Source organism: Lontra canadensis, unplaced genomic scaffold, assembly GCF_010015895.1.
Source record: "Lontra canadensis isolate GAN:19392208 unplaced genomic scaffold, GSC_riverotter_1.0 scaffold1, whole genome shotgun sequence".
Lineage (NCBI taxonomy): Eukaryota > Metazoa > Chordata > Mammalia > Carnivora > Mustelidae > Lontra > Lontra canadensis.
Genome location: NW_022630995.1, coordinates 69,436,837 through 69,462,112, shown reverse-complemented (window position 1 = coordinate 69,462,112; position 25,276 = coordinate 69,436,837).

Below are 25,276 nucleotides of genomic sequence, written 5' to 3'. Positions count from 1 at the left end.
ACCTGCTTTACTCCAGGGATCATGATATGCAATTACATATGTTGTTATTGATAGTTGAATGACAGACATCTATACCATTAGGTGTGTTGTGTCTTACCGAATTCCTATCGTGATAAAGCAGAGCTTCTCAGACTTGAATGTGAGCAACTAGTTAAATAGTAGATTCTAATTTGATGCGTCTAGAGTGAGGGCCAGAGATCCTGACTTTCCAGCAAGCTCCCAGGTGATTCCTGTATTGCAGGCTGATGAGCCATACTTTGGGAAGCAAGCTATAGAGCAGAGATGCCCAACATGGCAGGGCAGGAATGTTAGGAAACATGCCCTTCCGCCTTCATTGAAAGCATTTAGACATTTTCAGCTGACAATTTTCCTCTTCCTGGAAGAATCTCCCATGCTTAACTCAGTGCTGAGTAGGGCCATGAATACTGGGGAATGACTGCTACTTCCCTCACATATTTCAGAATAGAAAATGATTGAGAATGACTGAACCAGGCAGTTCAGAAGCTAGAATGCTAAAAGCCAGTTTGAGGCCCAGGTGACAATGTCAACGCTCAGGCAGAGGGGAAAGAAAACACAGAGACAAAGATCTAAGCTAGGTAATGAAGAGAGGCCAGAGGAGAAAGATGAGTGAAAGTGAGGGAAATAGTCGATTAAGGATGGCGGTGAGTAATGGGAATGCACCAGAGATTGCCAGAAGGAGCCCATCTGACATCTTGGCAGAGCACAATTTGAGGAAACTCCTCATCTCAGACATACCACTTTCCTCATGTTGTCATGGGGCCTCTGGTTATAGTTTTGGTTCATGGCAATCTCCAAGAGAGAATCCTGTCAGTTAGGCTCTCCTAACCACTGACAATTTCAGGGTGAATATTCTGAGCTGGGTAAAAACTAATCTTTCACCTTCACTTTAAGCTTTGAAAGAATTATTCTAGAATTATCTTGTCTTTATAATCTGACCAATGCGTTTGTGTAATTGGAGGGTGAGATGAAGTGGGAGGTCGTCAAATTCCATTAGTTACTTTGTTCTGGAGAAGTGGGTGTGTACATGTGAGCCCATGTGGACATACACACACCCCCGCCCACCTACACCCCCACACACCACCTCTCCTTTCATATCAGCAGACTGTGGAAGAATGACAGCTACATTTCTTGAGTTGTGTATTAAACAAATCCTGGCATTGCATTTATAACTCCTTGTTTGAAAAGACAATTAAGTGAATATACTTTGGCCAACTTTTAGAAGTAGATGCCAGATGGAAATATTATAGAGGGCACCAGGTAGCTTATGAAATATAAATGTTATTACAAGTTTATTATTGCTTCTCCAAACCCTCTGGTAAAATAAAACCTTGCAGGAGGTTCTGGTAATATAGATAGTAACAAGGGAAAACTTGGGTCAGAGGCACTATGGCTTACTTCACTATTTAAAAAAATTTTTTTTAATTTAAATTCCAGTTAGTTAACAGAAAGTGTAATATTAGTTTCAGGTGTACAGTGTAGTGATTCACCACTTCCATACAACATCCAGTGCTCATCACAAGTGCTCTCTTTAATCCCCATCACTATTTCATGAATCCCACCCCCATCTCCCCTCTGATAACCACCAGACCTCTGTAGTTAAGAGTCTGTTTCTTGGTTTGCCCCTCCCCCCACCTCTCTCTGTCTTTTTTCCCCCTTTGGTTGTTTGTTTTGTTTCTTAAATTCCACATAGGAACTTATTTCACCATTGATTATTGCTCTGCACCTTATCACTTTCTGGAGAAAAAAACCATCAGAATGACGTAAGATTGTTCGCAACATTCATTGATATTTATGGAGGCTTTGACTTTGTGGAGAATAGATATGGTCTAGGCTTCACAAACTTCTAATTAAACCTGAGTTACTAATGCTTCTCCAGAAGTTGCATCTTAATAGCATTAACTAGTTGGAATCAGGCCTGACCTCTCATAAGGATCCGAGATGAAGTTAGTACCTTTTCTTTCAAATTCGATTCTAAATGACTTGCTTTGGGATTGGTGAGATGCATGTTCCCCACTGAACAGAATTTTGTTTTTAAAGATTTTATTTATTTATTTGAGAGAGAGACAGAGAGACAGAGATAGCGACAGAGAGCACAAGTGGGGAGGAGAGGGAGAAGCAGGCTCCTTGCTGAGCCGGGAGCCCGAGCGGGACTCCATCCCAGGACTCTGGGATCATGACCTGAGCCCAAGGCAAATGCTTAACCCACTGAGCCACTCAGGCGCTCCTACAGAATTAAATATAAGTACTTTATTGCCTTCTGTATAGATGATATGGTTTGATTTGTCCCAAAACATAAAGGACTTAAGATTCAACCAATCTTTCTGTTGCACTACAGGGTCTGGAAGAAATGCATTTGAGATAAATTGTTTTAGAGTTTGAATTATGATTTTTAGAATATGTACTCTAGAATATACTTTGTTTTTCTCTATCAGCTCTATATTGTTTGTATTGCTAGTCAGTTTATGAAGTCACATTGCTTTCTCTGTCAAGGGTAAATTTCCTGACCAGATTTATTATCTGATTGAAATTTTTAAATTTTGTCCTAATGGATTGAATTATCATAATTTTAAACTATTATGGTTGGTTATTAACGCTCTAATCTATTCTTAGGTCATAAAAGATAATCAACTCTGGTTTAGTAATAGTCTATTACACACATGATGTTGAAATGTAGGTTGAAATTAACATATTACTATTAGATACTAGTCTAAATTATTTGGTGTTAAGATTGATTTTATTTGTAGTTTTGTGCCTTAATAGCTTTATACAATTTTATTTAAAATTTCGTAATTTGAAAAATTCAATTTGGCATGTTTTATATTTTATTTTCCTCATTTTTCTAGAGAATATATTTGTGAAAAGAAATATAGAAGTTTTATTTCCGTGGGCCTGGCTGAAGTTTTCCATTTAAGTAGTGATTAATTTTTTCTTTCTGTCCTGATGTGAAAATTGGAGAGATTTCTTTTTTTTTAATTAACTAAAAGCAATTTAATTCTCAAATTAAAAAAAAAAAAAACTTGGTGCGCCTGAGTGGCTCAGTGGGTTAAAGCCTCTGCCTTTGGCTCAGTTGGTGATCCCAGGGTCCTGGGATAGAGCCCCGCATCGAGCTTTCTGCTCAGCAGGGAATCTGCCTCCCTTCCTCTCTCTCTGCCTGCCTCTCTGCCTACTTGTGATCTCTTGTCTGTCCAATAAATAAATAAAATCTTAAAAAGAAACCTCCAAGTGCATAAGAAGAACCTTTCTTCATTAAGTTCCATTACTGATAAATAAAATTGTATGAAATAAGAGATACAAGCCAATGAATCTCCATTATAAATAGCTAAGTATGAACTGGATCTTTATAAAACACTTCTGACTTTTTCTCACTTCTTACAAAAAAACTCCATCTCTATGTTTTTCTATAATTACTTTGTAGATATGTATTCACTCAAAAACATATGGAATCAGCCATAACTTTTAAATCTTTAAAATAAAAATGTATTATCTTTTAAGATACATATAATGATGTCAATGTAGACTGTTAAATAAATTTCTTTGGGTTTTAAAGCAGTAAGTTGGGAATGGAACCCTTGTTTCTCGCTAAATCCTTTACACTACCCACCCCCCAAGCAGTATGGTCCATGCAGGGGTCTGAGGGACATGGCACTAGCTGGGTTTTTCCTGTAAACTCAGCTCTACTTCTGGGAGATAAAGTATAAAACATAATCCCAACTCCAGAGGAGTTTCCAATGTCAGTGAGAAGTCAAGATCAACACATACACAAAGATACATACATATAACACAGGACCCCTTTAGGAAAAATAAAAAAAAAATTAAAAAAAAAACCCTACAAATACAAGATTGGGAACAAAGATCAATACTTAAAACCAGAAAAGAAAATTCTGATAAATTATTGGAAACTTAGAGACTTAGGAGTCTTTTTTTTTTTTTTTTCTGAGAACTTACTAGGAAGTTTACCAGAATTGCTTACATAGGGAAGCTTCCTGAGTGCAGCCCATCTTTCCCTCCCCACCTGGAACATTCCACAGCTCCAGGGTTTCCCTGCTCTCACAAGGGCCTGCACAGATGAGGAACTCTGGGGTTTTAGTTTCACTACTATATGGGCCTCTGCAGACACCTCGTTTAAATAGCTATTAAGAAAACTGTAAAAGATACCAGCAACACCAAGGAATCTTAAACATTCAAAAAAATATATTTGAAATTCTTTCTGCATTCGTCTATTTTTTTAAATGATGATCTCATTCAACATCCAGTAATGTAGCAGAACCAGCAGAGTAGATACTCCTCCTTTGTATTTAAAGTTGGATTCTCCAAATAGACTCCAATGGATTCTACCTATATCATATTTCCCATAGTCCCCACCTGTGAAATCCCCACATGTGTTCATTCCTTAATATTATATGCCTTGTATGCCCATAGCTTCTGGAACTGAGTAATGCAGACAACAGATGAAGCCACTGCTCTCACCAACACACAAATATATAGCAGGTGTCATGCAGTGAGTGCCAAAGCAAAAATAGAGGAAAGAAGGTGACAGGGTCTAGGTCACTCAAAGAGAGCATCTCTTTAAGGTGATCATGAAGTGAACGCATAAGCAGGAAGGTATTTGCTGCAAGAGAATTCCAGTCAAAGGGATCAGAAAGCTCAAAGGCCCTGAGGTGGGACACACTGAGTATCTTAGAAGTACAGCAAGGACATCATTGTGTGTGGGGTGTAGAGGGAGAAGGAAAGAGGTTATGAGGTTAGGGAGGTAGCTAGGAATAAGGTAATTGGGGCCTTGTAGGTCATGGTCAAGAATTGGGAGGGGACCTAGCAGCGGAGGAACAATCTTCTGGCTTGGGCTTCAAAAGGGTCACTGTGATGGCTGTTTTGGAGCAGGGAAACCCTTGAGGAGGGCAGTACAAGAGAGTCCAGGTAAGAGACAATGGAAGCTGAGAGTAGGATTTTGGTAATTGGAGATGTTAAAACTTGGTTGGATTCTGTGTTCTCTAGCATAGTGTCTGGAATCCTAGCTCAAAGGAGACTCACAACCTTTTTTTTTTTTTAAAGATTTTATTTATTTATCTGACAGAGAGAGAACACAAGTAGGGGGAGCAGCAGAAGGAGAGAGAGAAGCAGGCTCTCCACTGAGCAGGGAGCTCGATGCTGAACTTGATCCCAGGACCATGACGGGAGGCGAAAGGAGATGCTTAACTGACTGAGCCACCCAGGTGCCCCTCATCCACAACTTTTCAAGGGGTTAATTGAAGCAGCCCTACACTCTGTTGCACAAGTGTTTGTTCAAGTGTAGGGTGGGCTGCCTGCGGCAGGACCCCCTGTGGATTTCGTTAAAATGAAGATTTCTTGGCCTTGCCCCAGACCTCCATGGGATCTCTGGCAAAAGAGGTCTAGGAATTGGAAATTTTAACACTCCTCATGTAGATTCCTATGCAGGATAAATTTTGAACTACTGCCTGGTCCTTCTAGAAGAGAGATAGTTGAGCCCTCGCAAAGGCTTGCGTCTTGTTAGGCATTTCGAGCTCACACTTTAAATCCCTGCAGGCCAGAACTGAGAACATATTGTGAGCTTAATAATGAGAATTGTAAAAAAGCTTACTGTTTTTGCCTGAATGCTCAATATGGAATGCCTCCAGCAAACTGTCATATTTGAGCCTTATCAGGGGCTTCATGAAACTCTCTGTCATTTTTAGATTGATTTTCATATTACTGAACCTTCTGGGTAAACTTGGTTTTTAGCCTTAGATTAGAGCATATAAATTCTAACACATGGACCTAGAATTTTCTTAGGCTATGTCTCAATGAGCCAAAAGTGTGAAGCTGTGTGTTTAAGAGATGAGAAAGGAAATTTGGCATAGCTTTCTAACGGCTATTTTGCTTTCTTATATATTAGTAAGCAAATATACTCTATTAACAAATTATTAGTATAATAAAATAAATTTCCTTGGCTTCCGAAGCAGAAGATGATGGTTTGAGATGACTGAAGCTTGAGATAATAGCTAACAGTTTTTTTTGTCTGGTTTTCTCTCCCTTTTCTATTTTTATTGTTTTATACTTGATCATTTGTATAGATAAGAGTGAATATTAAACTCTATTTACTCTAAAATCTTTTGCCATTGTATTCGCTTGCACTATACTTGGGGATGAACAGCATTTTGTCTTCTGTATTTTCTCAGAGTCATATACACAGCACAGACATTATGCTTGTTCCTGAAACTACACTGCCAAATGGCTTTATAGTAAAGCATTGTAATACCATGCTATACTTCATATAACCATTTCTTTTCTGCTTGCTACTTGTATGTGAGTTTTTACAGTTTTATACTCTAAAATAATGAAGTGTGACACTGCTCTAAACATCTTTATACATACTACTTTATTTCCTTTGGGTCTATTTTCTTAGGAAATGTTCCCAAATATAAGATTACTGGACTAACATATAATAAGAGATTTAAAAAAATTGTAATGTATTGACAGATTGTTTCTCCGAGAACTTGAACTGATATTCTATGCCATGCCAAGAATAATACTTCCTCTTCATTGCAACAATATGAAATTTAAGCACTTTAATTTTTTCTTTTCTCTTTCTCTCTCTCTTTTTTTTTTTTTTCCATTTTGATAGATGGGACTTATCCTATGATTTAAATCTTTTCATCATCTTTTCTACAGTTAAAATAGGATACTTATAAAATTGGGACATGAATTTAGGGCAGAGTCAGAGTGACAGCTTTCTTACAAATGGCTCCCTGGCTCATCAGTGGTGTTTTTCAGTTTCTTTGGCCCATTTTGCAAGACCCATTCTGACCTAACTAAAGTTCCAGTTACCCTGTGAGGCTGTGGCTTTGTGGAGAAGTTCCGCTGCTGGGCAGAAGAGGGCACTCTTTGTTTGTACCAAGAAGGGACAAACCTGTCTGACCCATTTAGGGAGAGTGATGGCTGCCAGAGACAACCCTTTACACTGAGGTCCAGTGACCACGGTGGTGGTGACGGCAGCTCACTCCATGCCTGACGAAGTCTGTTAAGTGTTCGATTTGCTATTATTCACTGAGTTCTACAAAGTTCCAGCTGTCGAGATGGAGACCCCTGAAGTCATTTACATTGTTCAACACCAAGGACTTGGCACCCAGGCCGGTATCTGTCTCACAGTGGAGTGCTCGTTTGCTCTGTGCGGTCATCAGAATGTCTGGTGGTCCTAACCAGAAGAAAGTCTTGAAAGGATTCTGTGGGCCCAGACTTGAGTGGGCAGATAGATTATTCTGTTTGCGTAATTTATTTCCTTCCCGCGAATTAGATCACTTATAACTTTTTTAAAAAATGAGATTCTTGGGACCGATGTGGAGAGTTTGTAAGCTGTGATGAGCCTCTGCCATGCTTTTTCAGGTGTGAGCAGAGGGTTAGGATAAAGGAAGGGGCCAAGAATTTTCTTGACCTGTAGGCGGGATGGGGTAGGGGAAGTTCCACCCAGCTGGGTGGGCCATGGAGAGGGTCTTATAGAGATGCTTCCCGATTCAGCCTCACTTCTGCTCCTGTCCCCCCAAAATCCACTCTAGTGTACATTAGATGATGTTAATCCCCTGCTGAAAGCTTTCCAGTGGACCCCCCATGCAGCTGGAATAAAATCCAAAGTCCCTACTTTGGCTCATTAGGTCCTTCTATACCCTGACCTCTGCTCCTGTGACCTTATGTCCTACGCACCTGGTGGTCCTCCTTCCACCCACACGGCCCTCATTCTGCCATTAAACGCATCAAGCATCTACTTGATGCCCTTGAGGGCTCTGAAATGTGTTCTTAGCCTTGTGTGGCCTGATAAAGTTAAGAGATGCTGCACTGAGTGTGACTGGGGCCAGGAATTTGAAAGAGCAATAAAAAGCCTAAGTGCTTATATGGTAGAGCTTGGGGAGCGTGCTTCAGGGGATGTGCCGACATTTTCCTGGACCAGAAGGGGCCAGAGGGGAGAGACTTCATCTTGAGACTCACACCGGAGCAAAGAATCCTCAGACAGAAGAGGCTGGCATGGACTGCAGGATGCAAAAAAATGGGGGAAACTGGGAAACTGGGTAAACCTCAGGGCAGAGGGATCCCAACATGGAAATCTCGGAGACTATAAAAGAGCCTCATTTAGAAGAGAGACAGTTCAACATCTGCTGGGCCCAGTGGGGACTTTACCATCTGCCAGGCCCTCAGAGTCCAAAGAAACCCCCCAGCCAAATCAGAACCATTCTAGCTCCTCCTCATCCCCCACCTCTTCCATCTACCCCCGCCTCTGTGCAACCAGAACGAAGTGTGGGAGCAGGTGGGCAGAGCAAGTAAGAGCAGGGGCTAGACCCAACCCCGCTCCTCATCTCCCAGCCACATGAGCTGAAGGAGGGCGAGGATTAAATGCTAAGGTAAATAGGGATGTTGAGATGCTTGCTGTCTGTAGAAGATTGGATCTTCAAATTACTGAATCGAAACTGTATTTTACACGAAAGTGAGCAAAAGGGCCCTATCATCTGAGAGCTGCCAGAAAGGCAGGGATTCACCCAAACCTTCATTCAGGCACAGAGTGCTCCCACTGCATAGTGGATAAAGCTGGATTCTCAATCTTGACTTCACATTAGCGTCACGAGGGAGTTTTCAAAAATCCTAAGGCCCGGGGAGCCTGGGTGGCTCAGTGGGTTAAGCCTCTGCCTTTGGCTCAGGTCGTGGTCTCAGGGTCCTGGGATCGAGCCCCACATCAGGCTCTCTGCTCAGCAGGGAGCCTGCTTCCCCCCCCCCCCCGCCTGCCTCTCCACCTACTTGTGATCTCTGTTAAATAAATAAAAAATATTTAAAAAATTAAAAAAAAATCCCAAGGCCCATGCCATGCCTTAGATGAAAAAAAAAAAAAATTTGAGGGTAAGACTTAAGCATCACAATCTTTAAAGCTCACCATGTGATTCCAATGTGTGACCAGAGACAAAAATAAAATTGCATTTTGATCATAATCAAAAGACTTTTCCCTATCCCAGAAATACTTTTATGTGTGAATTCCAGGGTATTTGTAATCCTTGAACTCCTTCACAAGCTCATGTACAAATTACAGATTTAAAAGTAAATTTTAAACTTTAAAAATACTTGTGTGTTACCTAATTCTACAAGAGGCTTTAAAAAATATATGGGGGTGGGGCACCTGGGTGGCTCAGTGGGTTAAAGCCTCTGCCTTCGGCTCAGGTCATGATCCCAGGGTCCTGGGATCGAGCCCCACATCGGGCTCTCTGCTCAGCGGGGAGCCTGCTTCCCCCTCTCTCTCTGTCTGCCTCTCTGTCTCCTTGTGATCTCTGTCTGTCAAATAAATAAATAAATAAATAAAATATATATATGGGGGTAATACACAAGAATCTAAATTGTGTCCTACACTGCGGTGTGAGAAGGCTACAACCCAAATTATTAAAGTTAAAAAAATGCATGAGGACTTTATAAATATGGCATCATGGGATACATTCTTGATTAACATTTTTGATGGGACATATACTCTATTTTACCAATATATATCCAGCTGGATGAAGATTTGAATTTCACTGGGCTCCAGGAACATTGCAGAAAGTTTTGGTTGGATTTGACTATCTTGCTTCAATGCCAAGACAAAGAACCTTGAAGAAAATTGTGGCTTGGCAGAAAAGGCAGAAGTCTTACTTGTGACTTTTTCTCTCCCCCATACAAATCTTCTCCCTTGTGGTGTTTATTGATTGCCAAAAGCCAAGTGTTTGCACTGGCTGCATCAGAGTCACTTTGGGAGTCTGTTAAAAGTATCAACTCCCTGGCCTAACCCAGACCTCCAGAACCAGCCTTTCTGTGGGTGAAGTGTGGGCAGCAATTTTTTAACAATGGCGCCCAGGTGGTTCTGATGCCCAGCCAAGTTTGGGCAGCACTGGCAAATGCCAGCTGATTATGAGACCTCAGACTAAGTGTCAAACCCACAGTGGGGAGAGCAAATTAGGAAGCAAACTACTGGCTGTTAAGAAGAAGCGTGAGCGATTATGTGCTGGGTTTTTGCAGAGCTAGCCACCTAAGATTCCTTAGCAAATAGTTTAAGTCATTTTAGGGCCTTTGGGAGATTTCCTGTATTTTCAGTGGTTTGGAGTGGGTCACATGGAAAATGTCCACAGAAGTTGTCGTCACCTGGTTGCTTGTTGAAATGGTTAGGGAAAAAGGGAAGAGGAAGAGTCCTGGTCTCTCAGATGGGCTCAGTCATCTTATGGAGCGTGAAATTGCTCATGTCTTTCATGGATCTTTTGCTATCTTTCAACCCCAGGTAGCACAAGGAAAGAAGAATAGGCTTAGAAGGCAAGCAGTTGTGAGATAAAATCCTGGTGCTGTCGCCTCTGAGCTATGTGAACTTAGCCAAGTTCCACAACCTCTCCGAGCCTTCATAAATTCATCAGTCAAGGTGGGGTTAACTCCTCATTGGTTTTGTGAGTGAACTAGTACTTTCTATAAATGTATGTTCCTGGATCCTAGGATATAGCAGGTGCTCACTGAATAAAGCCAGAGAGGCCCAGCCAGTATGTTGCACAGGGTGTTAAATCTGCAAGAGGTGCTAAAATGTTTCTGGAAATGCTCTGAGTTAGAGAAAAATGGGACTACCGGAAGTCATCTCAAGGAGTATTTTATGGGGTCGGAAGAGATTCTTTCATGAGAGGTCTGGAATGGTAGTGGAGTGGAGGAGGGTTGTGCTGATGGGTGAGACCAGGCATCCTTCTTTGTCCGAGACAGCCTCAATGGCTATCTGTTGTAATAGCACCTCCCTTTTACTCTCAGAGGTGTCCCAGGCTAGAAGCTAAGTCATATGATCATCCTATTCAAAGGTCATGTTCCAGTAACATTCAGTGGTGCTGAACCCCCTCTTGGGGTAGAGGGCTCACCTACAGCTTTGGTGGTCCTGTGTGCAATGTGCAAGCCCAGGGCTGGAGGGGAGCTGCTTGGATCCTCAAAGAGAAGCTGAGCATTGCCCCTGGCACGTTTCTCCATGTAGCATTCAGTCCTTTTTCTAAGACACATTAAACAAAAATAGTAGTCTTTGAAGAAGCACTGACAGAACCATGGCTCAGGCTGGTCCAGATGGGACTCCATATACCTATACCTCCATAATAAGGTGGGAGAATCACTTATCAGGAAGAGAAATGGGCTAAGCATCAGGAAGTCCAGACTTGAGTCTTCATAACTATTTAGGCTATATCTGATTCATGTTTCTCAGTCCCTTCTAGCTGTTGTCATTGTACATGTCTCTCATAGGCTCTTGCTGCCTTCTGATTAACCATATGCTGGAAATGAGATAGTCCAATTTGATAATTAAGTTGTTTTTTTTTTTTTTTAAATTAAGTCCTGAGTGATGAACCAAGGGTCTCTCCTGTGAGTTGTAGTGAATGCATTTTGAGACATCTTTTAGGAGCTCTGAGGTTGCTCTACTCCTTCCTTCAAGAATTTCCCCAATACTTGCGGCTACTAGATAAGTATGGCATTGATGGTGTTGGTAAGGGGTGGCTGGTTTAAAGCTGCTCTACAGGGGCACCTGGTTGGCTCAGTAGGTAAAGCCTCTGCCTTCGGCTCAGGTCATGATCCCAGGGTCCTGGGATCGAGTCCCTCATCGGGCTCTCTGCTCAGTGGGGAGCCTGCTTCCCCCTCTCTCTCTGTCTGCTTCTCTGCCTACTTGTGATCTCTCTCTCTCTCTCTGAGTGTGTGTGTGTGTGTGTGTGTGTGTGTGTGTGCGTTAAATAAATAAATAAAATCTTTAAAGTTACTCTACATTCTGGCAGAAGACCAGAAATATAGACGTGTGGCCTCTCTTCTATCTGTGCTCACTCCCTTAATAATCGTTTCTGATCTCGTGGATTCCAGTCCTCTCCATTTGGATGACTCCCAAATTTACATCCTCACTGTGGGCTCTAGGTTTGTATACACCAGATACATATCAGACTTCTCCGTATTGATGTCTAACAGGCATTTGTCCAAAATTAAACTCAATCTTCTCCATATCTATTTGTCCTGGAGTCTTCTCCAGCTTACTAGCTGGGAATTCCATTTTTCCAGTTGCACAGGAAAAAAGTCTTGAAGTCATCTTTGCTGCCTTTCACTCATACTATGTCAATAGACCTATCCATTTTATGTCAATAGACCTATCCATTTTACCTTCAAAATATGTGCACCATTCAAGTACTTCGTGTTGTCTCCACTGCTGCTACTTTGGTCTAAGCCAGCCTCATATCTTGTCTGGATTATTTCAGTAGTCTCCCAATTGAGACTGGCTCCCATCCCCACCTTATTTTCATTCTCAGTCCTATTATGGTCAGTTGCAGCTGGAAAGGTCATGTTAAATGTAACTCACATTATGTTACTTTTTCTTCCTTCCTCCCTTCCTTCCTTCCTTCCTTCCTTCCTTCCTTCCTTCCTTCCTCCTCCTTTCCTTCTTTCCTTCCCTCTTTTCTTTTCCTCTTTTTTTCTGTCTGTCTCTGTCAAAAGCCTCCAGTGATTTCACAATTCCCTCAGAGTAAAAGCCAGAGCCCTTACAATGGCCTGAGAGACACTATACAATGCATTCTCCGTCCCCCTCCACCACCCACCTCTGTATGATCATCAAGCAAGAGACTATTCTTCTCCAGTTCTGCTCTGCTCATAGAACACAAATATGCACATCCACAAGTTGCCTCCCCTCAGGCATGCTTCCACCCTAGACATTGCCCTTGACCTCTCCTCTGTCTGGAATGCTTTTCTCTGAGATAATCTGCTTGGGTCATTCCCCTCAGTTCCTTTATGCCCTCTCAAATGGTTCCTTCCCACGAAGGCCCTGGCCTCACCTCCAGCTGTATCCCCTCCCTTCCCTCCTCTTTTCCCTTCCTTGCTTTATTGTGCCTCTCAACACTGATCACCATTTGACATACTTTATGTTTTACTTATTTTATCTTTTTTTAAAATTGCCTGTGTTCCTCAACTTGAATGTAAACTCTGAGCAAAGCGGTTTTTTTCCTGCTTCTCAATTTGTTTAGAATACTGCTAACAGTTATCCAATCTAGAAGAGTATCTGATACATAGTCCTTCCTCCAATGTATTTCCTGAAGAAATGACCAAGGAAGGAATCAGATAATGAGTCCTGTTGATGTCAGTTGAGATTTACTGAACACAGCCTCAACAAATTTTACCACCTTTTTTTTTTTCTAGTTACAAGTACATTAAAATAAAGGATCTTCAAGAATTCTCCTGCTGACGGGGTGCCTGGGTGGCTCAGTGGGTTAAATCTTCTGCCTTCAGCTCAGGTCATGATCTCAGGGTCCTGGGATCGAGCCCCACATCGGGCTCTCTGCTCAGCGGGGAGCCTGCTTCCTCCTCTCTCTCTGCCTGCCTCTCTGCCAACTTGTGATCTCTGTCTGTCAAATAAATAAATAAAATCTTAAAAAAAAAAAAAAAAGAATTCTCCTGCTGACTAGCCCAACCTTTCTTTTTGTGTGGGTACAGAGTTCTGTCTAGTATCATTAATCTGCATGTTATGTTTTGGTATGAGAAGTATCAGGGAGCGAATAGAAAGGGATTTTTTTTTTTTTGATAGAAACTCTGATCTGGTTCCCTAAGTAAGCAGAGATTGTAAGCCCTCTGGAAACACTTTGGTGTTCTACTTGCCATCTTTGTCAGAAAAATGTGAGGTGGGTTGATACTGTTGCCTTAGGCAAAATGTGCACTACTCCCTTTGGGATGTTTCTGCACAGCAAAAATTTCTGTCTTCTCTACGTTTGCACAACTCTGGAGGGAATGATGGATTAATTTGGATAAGGGGCCCAGAGGCTGCTTGACAGGGAAGGGACTGAGTCTCTAACTTAGAGGTCAGCAAAGACTTTAGGCTTGCAGGCTGTATAATTTCTATTATAATAACTCAGGAAGCAACTTTGCTATTGTAATGCCAACTGAACCATAAACAATATGTAAGTGAATAAGCATGGCTGTTTTCCAACAAGACTCTCTTTATAGACACTGGAATTTGAAATTCACATAATTTTCCCATGTCACTTAATAGTCTTCTTCTTTTGATACATATCATTTAACCATTAAAAAATGTGAAAACCTTTTTTAGCTAATGATTCATACTGAAGTAGGTAGTGGGCCAGAATTGACCCACAGAAGTGTAGTTTGTTGACATTTGCTCTTGAATTCTTGATTACCAAGGTAGAGGACAGCCCAAGGGTTCCTTTGGTTGAGGGAGGGACTGGTTCCAGCACACAGAAAGTAGGACCGCACTTTGAAAAACATTAGCTAATGTTCATGTATGAGAGAGAACTGTAACCATGGCACCTATGTGGGGTAACCTCATAGGCTGTTCAGGGGCTCGGCAGCATTGGCAGGAAGGTGGCCATAGATTATACTCTGGGTAATGTTGGACCAGAGATCAGCAAGCATTGGTGGCATGATTATGCATCCCAGTGTTTCATACTCATTTGGCAGATGGACTAACCCCTTTTGAGATCAGAGAGCCTCCAGGATCTTTATATGATTTGTGATGGGGCTGGTGAGAGTTCTCCAGAGGGATAACTGGGCTTCCTTCCAATGTGATTGTACAGGGTCAAGCCAACTCTATGGGTAACTCAAGCTGGTGAAAAGGGTCATATTGTTATACTCATTTCTCTTTAGTCCCCGGGGTCCCATAGCATGGCACCTCCTGAAAGCTTCATAAATACTTACTAAATTGAAGTTTACGATTTCTGAGATTAAAATACAATTTCTGAGATTAAAAAGAAAGGAATAAGTGTGTATTGATCTACTGTGTTCCAGCCTGGTGCTGTGGACCATCACATTTGTTCCCTGCTTTCATCCTCCTTAGAAGGTAGATATCTTTGTTTACAGGAGATAAGTAACCCGTCCCATGTCTTACAAAGAAAGGGTGGTGTTGGCTGTTTCTGAATCCAGGCTTCTCTGCCTCCTTACACCTCCATTGCATTTCAGGAGATGAGTGTCACCCATTCTTTGTGTAACACAGGACAAAGAAAAGTGCATTTGATGTATAGGCAAAGATCTTTTTCAAGCCCCCTTGCTGTCATTAAAACTCTAACCAAAATCCATCTCTCTGATACCTGGGTCTTTTTTTACTCATACTCATTAGTTCACAGGCTTTGATAAGATACTTTAAAATATAATGTATATTCTTTTATGAGGATGAGTTCTATCTTTCCAGCCAATCTAAAAGTTCTCCCAGACCATCACAGGTCTTAGGTTTGGGATACACTTGGAAGACCCCCACCTCCAGTGTCCTTTAAACACATTTCCTTTTCATTCAGACACTTGAAAGCATATAATGCCTCTCATCTCCCTTTCCATAAATGAACCACTCTCCCTATCTTTGGCTGTTGCTCAAAGACCAGACCGCTCACCTGTGGGCCTCTTCTGATTTCCTGTTCCTTTTCCGCACTTTCTTCCTTGTCCCATTTTCCTACAGTGTCTTGGCCAGGGGGAGGGGAGTACATAATATGGTGAAGTGACCTTGCAATCACAGGTGTGTTGATTGTTTCCTCCTTTAGGAGCTGGAGAGAAGCCTGGTTCTACCCTTTCTCCTGGAGGATGGTGGGATAATGTGTTGCATAGGCAGACAGTTTGCAGGTGGCTGACCTGACTTGGTCCATGATAGATACCAGAATCCTGTCTTCTACTTGGATAAAATATTCAGATAAGATCCACTGACCCTGAATATCTGTATATAGCAATACTAAGGGATCTTTCATAATGGAATTTACAAGGACCACTAAAGGTTTTATTGCGAACGTTAGAAATGCACTCTTTCAAGAGAACTATGAATATTTATGTACAGTGATATATGACAAAGTGCAAAGGAAACACAGGAGGTTGGGTTATCCGTTTCTCATTCTTTGTCACTACGAAACTGGCGTTACCACCTCCTTCAACAGTATGGCTAAGGGTCTACTTTCCAGCTGGTGTGAATCTCTGTGACGTTTCACACTGTTCTTGTTCTGCGTGATAAGGTTTTACTTCAAGGACTTTCTAAATGGACATGGGAGTTGTAAGTTTCTGGTTGTGCCCTTCATCCTTTCTCTTGCATCTGTTTTCACTTTCTGGGGATCTTTCGAATTTCGGCATCTTTTGATCTTTTGTGCTCTGAGGATGGGAGAGGTCTGGAAGTGCTTCTGGTAAGCCAGGAGCAGAAATGGAAAGAAAGCAGAGCTCAGATTTGTGCAGCGATGCGATGCTTACTCGGAAGCACCGGAGCTTTTGCTGTGGTTCCCCCCACTGCAGTGGCTCAGGGCTCTGCTGCCCCACTTCCCCTTCCCATTTAGAAGTGAAGGTAGGGTGGTGGCTGAGGGTGATGGTAGCACCCAGAAAACACTGAGCAGAGAGCCCAAGTCTTGGCTGGATCTCAGCGAGTGCTAGTTAAATTTACTCCCCTCCAGGTCTTTCAAAGGACTCTGGGGGGCCACAAAGTGTGCTTCTGCCTGTGAACATGGAAGGGGCATTAACTTAGGGCCCACTGGGGGCCTTGCCACAGTGCTGCCTACAGTTTGAGGCTGCTGAACTGAATTGGTCCATGTTGGAACTTGAGCCATCAAAAACTTGAAACTATCCAAGTTCATTCAGGGGATCTCTGAAGGAGAGTGCCCCACACATGTTCAGGTGGCCAGTCCTCCGCCCCTTCCAGACCAGTTTAAGGAAACAGGGACAAAACTGGGATATATCTCAAGAAATCATAGGGTTCTAATGAAAAACCAATTAGAGCAGACAGATGGCCAATGCACACGTCCAACTTTGTTTAGGATATTTAGAGCAGTAATTTTTATATCATGTGAAAGCAATGCCTGACAGCAGGTGTTAGTCACCATCCTTTAGAGTGTGTCTAATAGAGCCTCAGGTACGGAAGCAGAATTACTGACATTTTATTTTGTCATTTTCTTATTAAGATGTCAAACATACTTTTTTAACAGCATTTTTAATGATTTCAGGGGACAATTTATCAGCTCTCATCTCTGAGCTCCTGACACACTCAGAATAGAACATTCTTTCCATGTTTTTAGAAACCAAGTATTTCAAGGAAAGAATATTGGGTATGTAATTCTTTTCAAATTATAATATTTAAGTGAAATATGGTCTTGTTTGCTGTTTATTACAAGGAATAGAACTGAGGTTAAATCATCTAATGCAACACAGGACTCCAGGGATCTAGCCTCAGCTGTGCTGCTGAAATACCAGTGAGAGCCAGATGAAGTCATTTTAGGGTTCTTGGAGCATCATTTTCCCATTGGAAAAGAGAGTCCTTGGGAAAAAAGTTTAAACAGTGAGGGGAAGGAGAGCACTAAGTGGAAGAACATATTAGAAGAGCTTTGCTAAATTCTGACAGTCTTACAGTTATTTCTATGACCCTTTATTCTATTGAATACCTCATTGAAGACCTGCCAAAAAAACGTTTATAAGAATAAAGAAACAAATTGTGGTGCCTGGGTGGCTTAGTTGATTAAGCGTCTGACTCTTGATTTCTGCTCAGGTCATGATCTCAGGGTTCTGGGATTGAGCCCTGCATCAGGCTCTGTGCTCAGCAGGGAATCTGCTTCTCCCTCTCCCCCTCTGGCACGTGCTCTCTCTCTCAAATAAATAAAGAGATAAGTAAATAAATAAATAAAATCTTCTTAAAAAAAGAATAAAAAACAAATTAAATGAAGAAGAAGGAAGGGGGAGGAGAAAGCAGAAAAGCAATTAGAAGAGTATTAAGGGAAGCTTCTCCCCTGCCCCCCGAAATACAAACACTCAACAAGTATAAAACAACTTCAGAGAGCAGGTGAATTGGACTCACTAAGGAAAAGAGGACAAAATCAAATAGGGTAAATTCAGGATCCAAAGCCCTAAGGATAAGACTTGAGGAAAAATTAGTAAGTACCCACTTAAGATTTATGGGGTTGGAAAGCAGATTGCAAAACAAGTTGGATGAATCAAAAAATATTTTTGTGGTGCTTTATTTACCAGTGAAAGAGCTTTAGGAATAGAAATAGAAAGCGGTTTTGAGGTAAATATCTGGAAAGAAACACAGGGCCCTTCTTGGCTTAGGTTTTGCTAACAACTCTAAGCAATTCAATTGGTACCTATGTGTGTAACAATTACTGAGAAATTAAATTTTTGCTAGAAATATATAATCCTAAATTAAGGCCTTATTGCAAATTTCTAAGTAAAACATGGGTGGAAAATAAGTAGCAACCTTTTCTCTAATTATGTACCTATATACCTAAATGCAAAATCACATATTTCTGATAATATATTGGTAGTGTTTTCTCAATTTAATAAACACTTGTGAGTCTCTACTGGGAGTACTAATTTAAGTAAGGAGCAGTACTCAAAACTATTTACTGAAATACAGCACTAAAAGTTGCAGGAATACTTCCAGAAATATTCCCAATTTCCCATTATGATGACATATCACAAGTTATTCCTTTACAAGCCTAAGATAGCTTCAGTGTATCTACTTTTACAATCAAAGTGATTTTTTTCTTCTTTACTATCACACAATCATGTGTCCAGCTAAATATTTTGGTCTTTCTTTTCTTTAGACATCTCAATGAATAACACTCTAGCAATTTATTTTTGCATTTTTAGATGGAAGAGATAACAATACAGAATTGAAGACTGGGATGTAAAATTCATCTTTAGCAATTGTGACCTCTTCTTTATAGTCAGGCCATAACTGTCAAATAATATTTGAGGACATTGAACAAATTCATAATCAGAGAATGTTAAAGTCAAAAGGAGCTACAGAACTTATTTATCTTAAATACCTAACTTTACAGATTCAGTTTCATTCAGTAAGAACTTTTGACCCTGAGTTAGCACTGGGTTGACTGTTGGGATCCAAAAATGGAAAAATGTAGGTTTGGAGAGGTCCTGGGTTGTATCCAAGGTCACAGGTTATGCTAGATATCTCCTCTTTGACCCACTGTCCACATTCTCTGCTCTGTACTTCTGGATCCTGGCCTTGAGAGACATTTTATCAGTAAGATTTCTAGTCTTCTGGCTTCTAGTTGAGATTAGAACACTCATGGAGAACACTGCTCAAAGATCAGAGGATGAGGAGGAAAGTGAGGTCAGGGTATTTAGCCTCCTATTCCTTCCCTTGTGGTTGTTTGGAGCTGGCTGCCTGCTTGGGATGTCAGGGAGTCCTCTCCATATGATTTGCCTGCTCCAGATTCTGATTACTGCTCCTTCTGCATGTTCCTTAGACTACAGGTGGCAGAGGAAATTTACAGTTATTAAACCCCGGTTCTACATTTTTCCTCGGGGTTTCCCTATGTGCTGCCCGTATCTTTGTAAGTAATTCTTTAATTAAATTTTCCTTAAATAACCCTATTTTAACATGCCATCTGTTTTCTGTTGGGACCATGAGGGATATACAGCTTATAGAATGATTTTCAGTTTACTTGATTTGTTACGTCCCCTGGGGGGTTTGTAAACCAGTTTGTACTTAAGGTTAACAAAATTCTGATTGTTGATAGAGCTTAACTATTTTTAAGGCATTGATGCAGGAGTCAAAGTAGAGACAACACGGCAGAGTCAATGTGGTGGCAGTGGAATTTTACATTCAGTTTCCTCAAGTTGATACTTAAGTAGCTGGTGGCTCGATCACATTCTTTGATTCTGAATTCTATCCAGTGGGTTTCCATTTGTGAGAGATACCTATTCTGTCCCTCTTCTCTAAACTTATGGTAATAAGGTAAACCATCGTCTTTTGACTGAATCATTATCAAGTTTGTTCGTCCTAGCAACAAAATTGAGACTGTGTTGGCCTAAAGCTATGGAAGATGGGGGGCTTGAGAAGTCTCAGGAAAGCCTTGAGTTTTGTCTTTCTTCCCCTCAGCTCTCTAAGAGTCTATTCAACTGCTGGCTTATGGTTAAATCCTCCAATAGTACAGTCCATTCTTGAGTTTAAGACTTTGATTCTTATTCAGGTTGTACTCTCCCTGAGAGTAATAACATGTTAAACTCTTAGTGATTAAAAAGGATCTCAAGTAAAAATGTTTTAGATCTTTCTGAGAAATTTGGGAACTGAGAGAGATCTGAGAGGCTTGGATACTACAATTAGTGGGGGGAAGAAAGGAGACGTTTTAGTGTGGGGAAAAATATATATCATAAATTTGCCAGACTTAGAAATAAGGTGTGATTTAAGAAAAAGTTGAGAAAACTCTTTCTCAATCATAGAACTGGGCATAATGAATGCCAGTTGGGAAAACAATGAAAAGCAATTTTGAGTAAACTGCCTTTTCTTATTGGTCCCAGCCTTTGGCATTAAACATGATTCTATGTTATAGTTGTGTTGAATGGAATGAAAAATAATTAATAGCAGTGTTTATTGACTTCCCACGTGCTAGACAGTGTTCTAAGTATATTACATTTATTAACTTGTTTGTTTTGCCTAACAATTTCATTAGGAAGATGTATTTTTGGTCTCTGTTTTAGTTTCCTAGGGCTGTAGTAACAAAGTACCACCAACCAGATGGCTTAAACAACAGGAATTTATTGTCTTAGTCTAATGGCTAGAAGTCCAAAATCCAGATGTTAGCAGTGTTTGTTCCTTCTGAGGACTCTCCAGGAGAATCTGTTCTAGGCCCTTCTCTCAATACTGGTAGTCTTAGACATTCCTCACTTGTAGATGGTCTTCTCCATATGTCGCACTGTCTTCCTTCTGTATATATTTAATTGTGTCTGAATTTCTTATTTTTCCAAGGACATTGCCCATACTGGATGGATTAGAGCCTACTTCCTCTGATCTCGATCATCTGCGCAGATTCTGTTTACAAATACAAAGATGTGCTGGTAAATGTATATACCTGTGTCGTAACTATGGCATTGAAGCTGTTTCACATTATTTTGCATCCTAACCACTTTTTTTAAAAAAAGATTTTATTTATTTATTTACTTGACAGAGAGAGAGAGAGGGTGAGAAAGAGATCACAAGTAGGCAGAGAGGTAGGCAGACAGAGAGGGAGAAGCAGGCTCCCCGCTGAGCAGAAAGCCAGATGTGGGGCTCGATCCCAGCACCCTGGGATCATGACCTGAGCCAAAGGCAGAGGCTTAACCCACTGAGCCACCCAGGTGCCCCACATCCTAAACACTTTTTGATGGACTTTGTCCCTAATTGGAGGTGGTTCCTTTGGCACCTGCCTTGGTGCATTCATTCCACAGCTTGATAAGGGTGTTTGAGGGATTATCATGGCTGATATTTTTTTCACCATTGACATAAAAACAGCAGGATTTTGAAAGCTAGAGAGGCGCATAAAGCAAGATGGAATCTGATAGTGGCGACCTGTGTGTAGAGCAGTATGGCACCTCCTGCTGTCTGCCCGCCCCCTGCCTGGCACCTTTCTCCTCTCTCATGTCACCACCTGGTGCAGAGGGAGAGACACAGGCCTCTGACCTTGTCATACCCTTCCTGCCCTCTGAGGACAGCCTGAAGCAGTCCTTACTGGGGTGATATCAGTGCTGGTGCTCGAGGTGGAGAGGGAGTTTAGGGACTTCAAATCTCTTTGTCATTCTCTCTACATTCTTACAAGGATAATGGAATTCCAGAAAGCCATAGTGTAGAGAAGCATCTGAGATCATGTAGATATCCCCAGGAGAGACAATTGAACTAATTATCCCTTAAGGCTGCTTCGAATTCTGTGATTCCAGAATTTATTTTTCAAATAAAGAAGTTGAAGCCTTGAGAAGCAAGTGATTTGAAAAAGAATATAGCAGCAGTTAGTGCCAAGGGAGGACTGCATGACTGGTGAAGAAGACTTTGCACTCCCATCATCAAATCCATGAGTGTCCATGTCAGTCCTCAGTCAGAATTTGTATTCCTGCTGTCTCACTTCTAGACTTTTGTTTCCTAGTCAGACTCTAGGACCTTTCAAGCCCTTTTGAAAAGGCTCATTCACTAACTAGGGTGAAAGCCACCCTGAAGAGGAGGTAAATGTGCCAACCTACAGCACACTGCTCTCCGCCCACTGGCATGACTTCTGGAATCCCGGTGAAGTAATGGCTCACAGGGCCCCTGTCCCCCCCACACCACCGCCTGATGCCCCTCAAAATGCTAAGTGGGAAACAACCTTCCAGCTGATAACTTTGCTGTAGCTATAAATTTGGGAACAAGAAGAGAAACAGTATTTATTTAAAAAAATTTTTCTTGAGAAGCAATATTTAATTAACAGTTCTGCTTTGTTTGGGATGCCAAGCCAAGAACCGAGGTGTCTCAGATTTTATACATGCTCTGTCAGTCAGAGAGAGACCTGTGGAATTTGCAGTACTTTGTACTGTAGAGTAGACTGTAATTGGACAGGAGAATTCTCTCCCCTTCTCTGTTCCCTCCTTCAGAACTCAGCTGGCCGCAGAAGGCTCTGGGATGATGCATGTCTACTCACAGTGTGCAGACAGTGCCCGTGTCTGTCTTTGTTCCTCACATCAGAATTTATATTTACCAAAAGAAGAGAGACAGTGTGATTGCCGGCAGCCATTCCTTGAAGTCAAGGACCCCATTATGGCGCAGTTCTTTTTTTCCTTCCCACAGCACCTAACATAAAGCCCTGCACCTCTTAGTCCTTCTGTGAGCACTGCTGTTAACTGACTTACCTTCCTGGCTGGTCCCCACTGTAGCACAAGCTTGAAACAGCAAGAGAAGGAGCGGCTCTCTTCTTAGCTGCCCTGCCAAGAGCTCAGGAGAATTTTGTCCAGGGGCTGTGACAGAAAGATCAAAGAAGAGACAGTACATTTAATAAATTTCTGAGCTCTAGCCTCTAAGTATGTGTGAGTATATAGTAACCAATAATGATTTATTCTAACAAATCGTCACCTGAATTCTAGAACATTTCTAAGCGATATTCCGTCAATCCTCCAAGCAGTCTGTAACACAGATAGGAAAATGAACATGTTTTCTATGACTCATAAACAGTATGGATGCTCTTAATAAACCCAGTTTTATAGAGATTGTGATGATCATTTCTGAGCACTAGCTAAGTCAGAGAAATGAGTTCACTTTGGGGCACTTGCTGAATGGAGAGTTGTGTACAAATGCATGAATGACAGTGGATGGTGCAAGCAGGTGCAGCCACTCTGGAAAACAGCATGGAGGTTCCTCAAAAAGTTGAAAATAGAGCTACCTTATGACCCAGCAATCGCACTACTGGGTATTTACCCTAAAGATACAAATGTAGTGATCTGAAGGGGCATGTGCACATGTGCACCTGAACGTTTATAGTAGCAATATCTACAATAGCCAAACTATGGAAAGAACCTAGATGTCCATAAGAGATGAATGGAAAAAGAAGAGGTGATATATATATTGGAATACTATGCAGCCAGGTAAAGAAATGAAATCTTGCCATTTGTGACGACATGGATGGAATTAGAGGGTATTATGCTGAGTGAAATAAGTCAGTCAGAGAGAGACGATTATCATATGATCTCCCTGATAGGAAGAATTTGAGAGGCAACGTGGGGGGCTTGGGGGTAGGGAAGGAAAAAAATGAAACAAGATGGGATCAGGAGGAAGACAAACCATAAGAGACTCTTAATCTCACAAAACAATCTGAGGGTTGCTGGTGGGAAGGGGGTAGGGAGAGGGTGGTAGGGTTGTGGACATTGGGGAGGGTATGTGCCATGGTGAGTGCTATGAAGTGTGTAAACCTGGCAATTAACAGACCAGTACCTCTGGGGCTAATAATACATTATATGTTAATAAAAAATAAAAAAATAAAAAAAAGAAAAGAATGACAGTGGATCTGTCCAATACCTGCTGCCTCAGAAACATTAACTGTATGTGGAGTAATGTGTGACTCCATAGAAAGTTCCTCCTTATATTTAAAAAAGTCTTCCTTGTTTTTTAAAGGACAATATACATATACATATAACTGTAAAAGTAAAATATACATAATATACACAAAATAAAATATGCAAAATATACACACACAAGAAAATGTGAAAGTCTTTCTCATTATTATGTTCTTCCAGACTCCCTGGTAATAATAATTAACAACTTGTGTATTCTTGCAAACACTTTTTCCTACATATGTACATATGTGCATTTATGAAATATAAAATATAAAGTCTATATATTATTTATGAAATATAAAGGTCTATATCATTCTGTAACTCATTTTCATCATTGAGTAATGCATGTTGCAGTATTATAAAATCTATAAATCTGTAAGATCTATAAATCTAAGTTATGCTTTTTAATCGCCACATACCTTCTTTTCAGAGGAAAAGATATTTAATGTATCTCCTACTGATGATCATTTATGTTGTTTCCAAATATTTTCACGCTGCAAACAATGATACAATAAATATTCTTGTGAGCAGAAATGCTACAATAAACATTCCTGTGGCCTTCTGTGCAATAAGAAAAGAATTACTACAATTCTTTTTGGAGAAAGGAAGTGTGTTTTTAATGTAAATTCCTAAAGGAAGAATTGCTTTCAAAGGTAATTCCATGATGGCAGGGTAAGTCCTAAATGTTTAAGACCCTCATTTATTATTACTCACAAGATGATGTATTGGTTTTGCAGTTCTTCCTGGCTAGAACCAGTCATATGCCTGCAGTCAGCTGTGAGTTGGCTAGGGAGTTCTGCTGATCTTGGTGGGGCTCTCTCACATGTCTGGGGTTGGCTAGCTATTGTCTGGTCTGATAGCCTCAGTGTTTTTCCTTGAAGCTTAATCTGGGCATGTTCTGTCACGGCAAGGCAGGTCAATGAGAGGGAGTGGAAGCATGTAAACATTTCTTCAAGTCTCTTATGTCAAGCTTGTTTTTATCCCGCTGGCCAAAGCAAGCTACATGGCTGAGTGGGAGGGCATTGGCAAAGGTGTGGAAAATTAAGATCATTTTTGCAATCAATTTCTATACATATTTAAAAAGTTTATAGATACTGCCAAATTGCCATCCCACACAATTTAACTTGTTTTTACCACAACAAGTGGTATATAAGAGTGTTTTGGCAACACAATTCACTTTCCCAGTGTGAAGTTCCCAATTAGGAACATTAGACAATTTTACTTTAATGAACTTTCTCCCTTCCTTTTGATTTCTGCTATTTTGTTCTATCAACAGGTAAGTTTATTATAGGTGTTGTTTTTTCTGTTGTATAGTTTTCCCAAGATTTATGATGTTTATATGATTTTTTATAACTAATTTTTAACTTTAGTTAAAGCAAATTTAATAGTTCTTTTTTAACCCTTAGTCATAATTAAAAGGGAATTAATACATACTATTAATCTTTCCATAAAGTAGCTTCTATATTCCAAA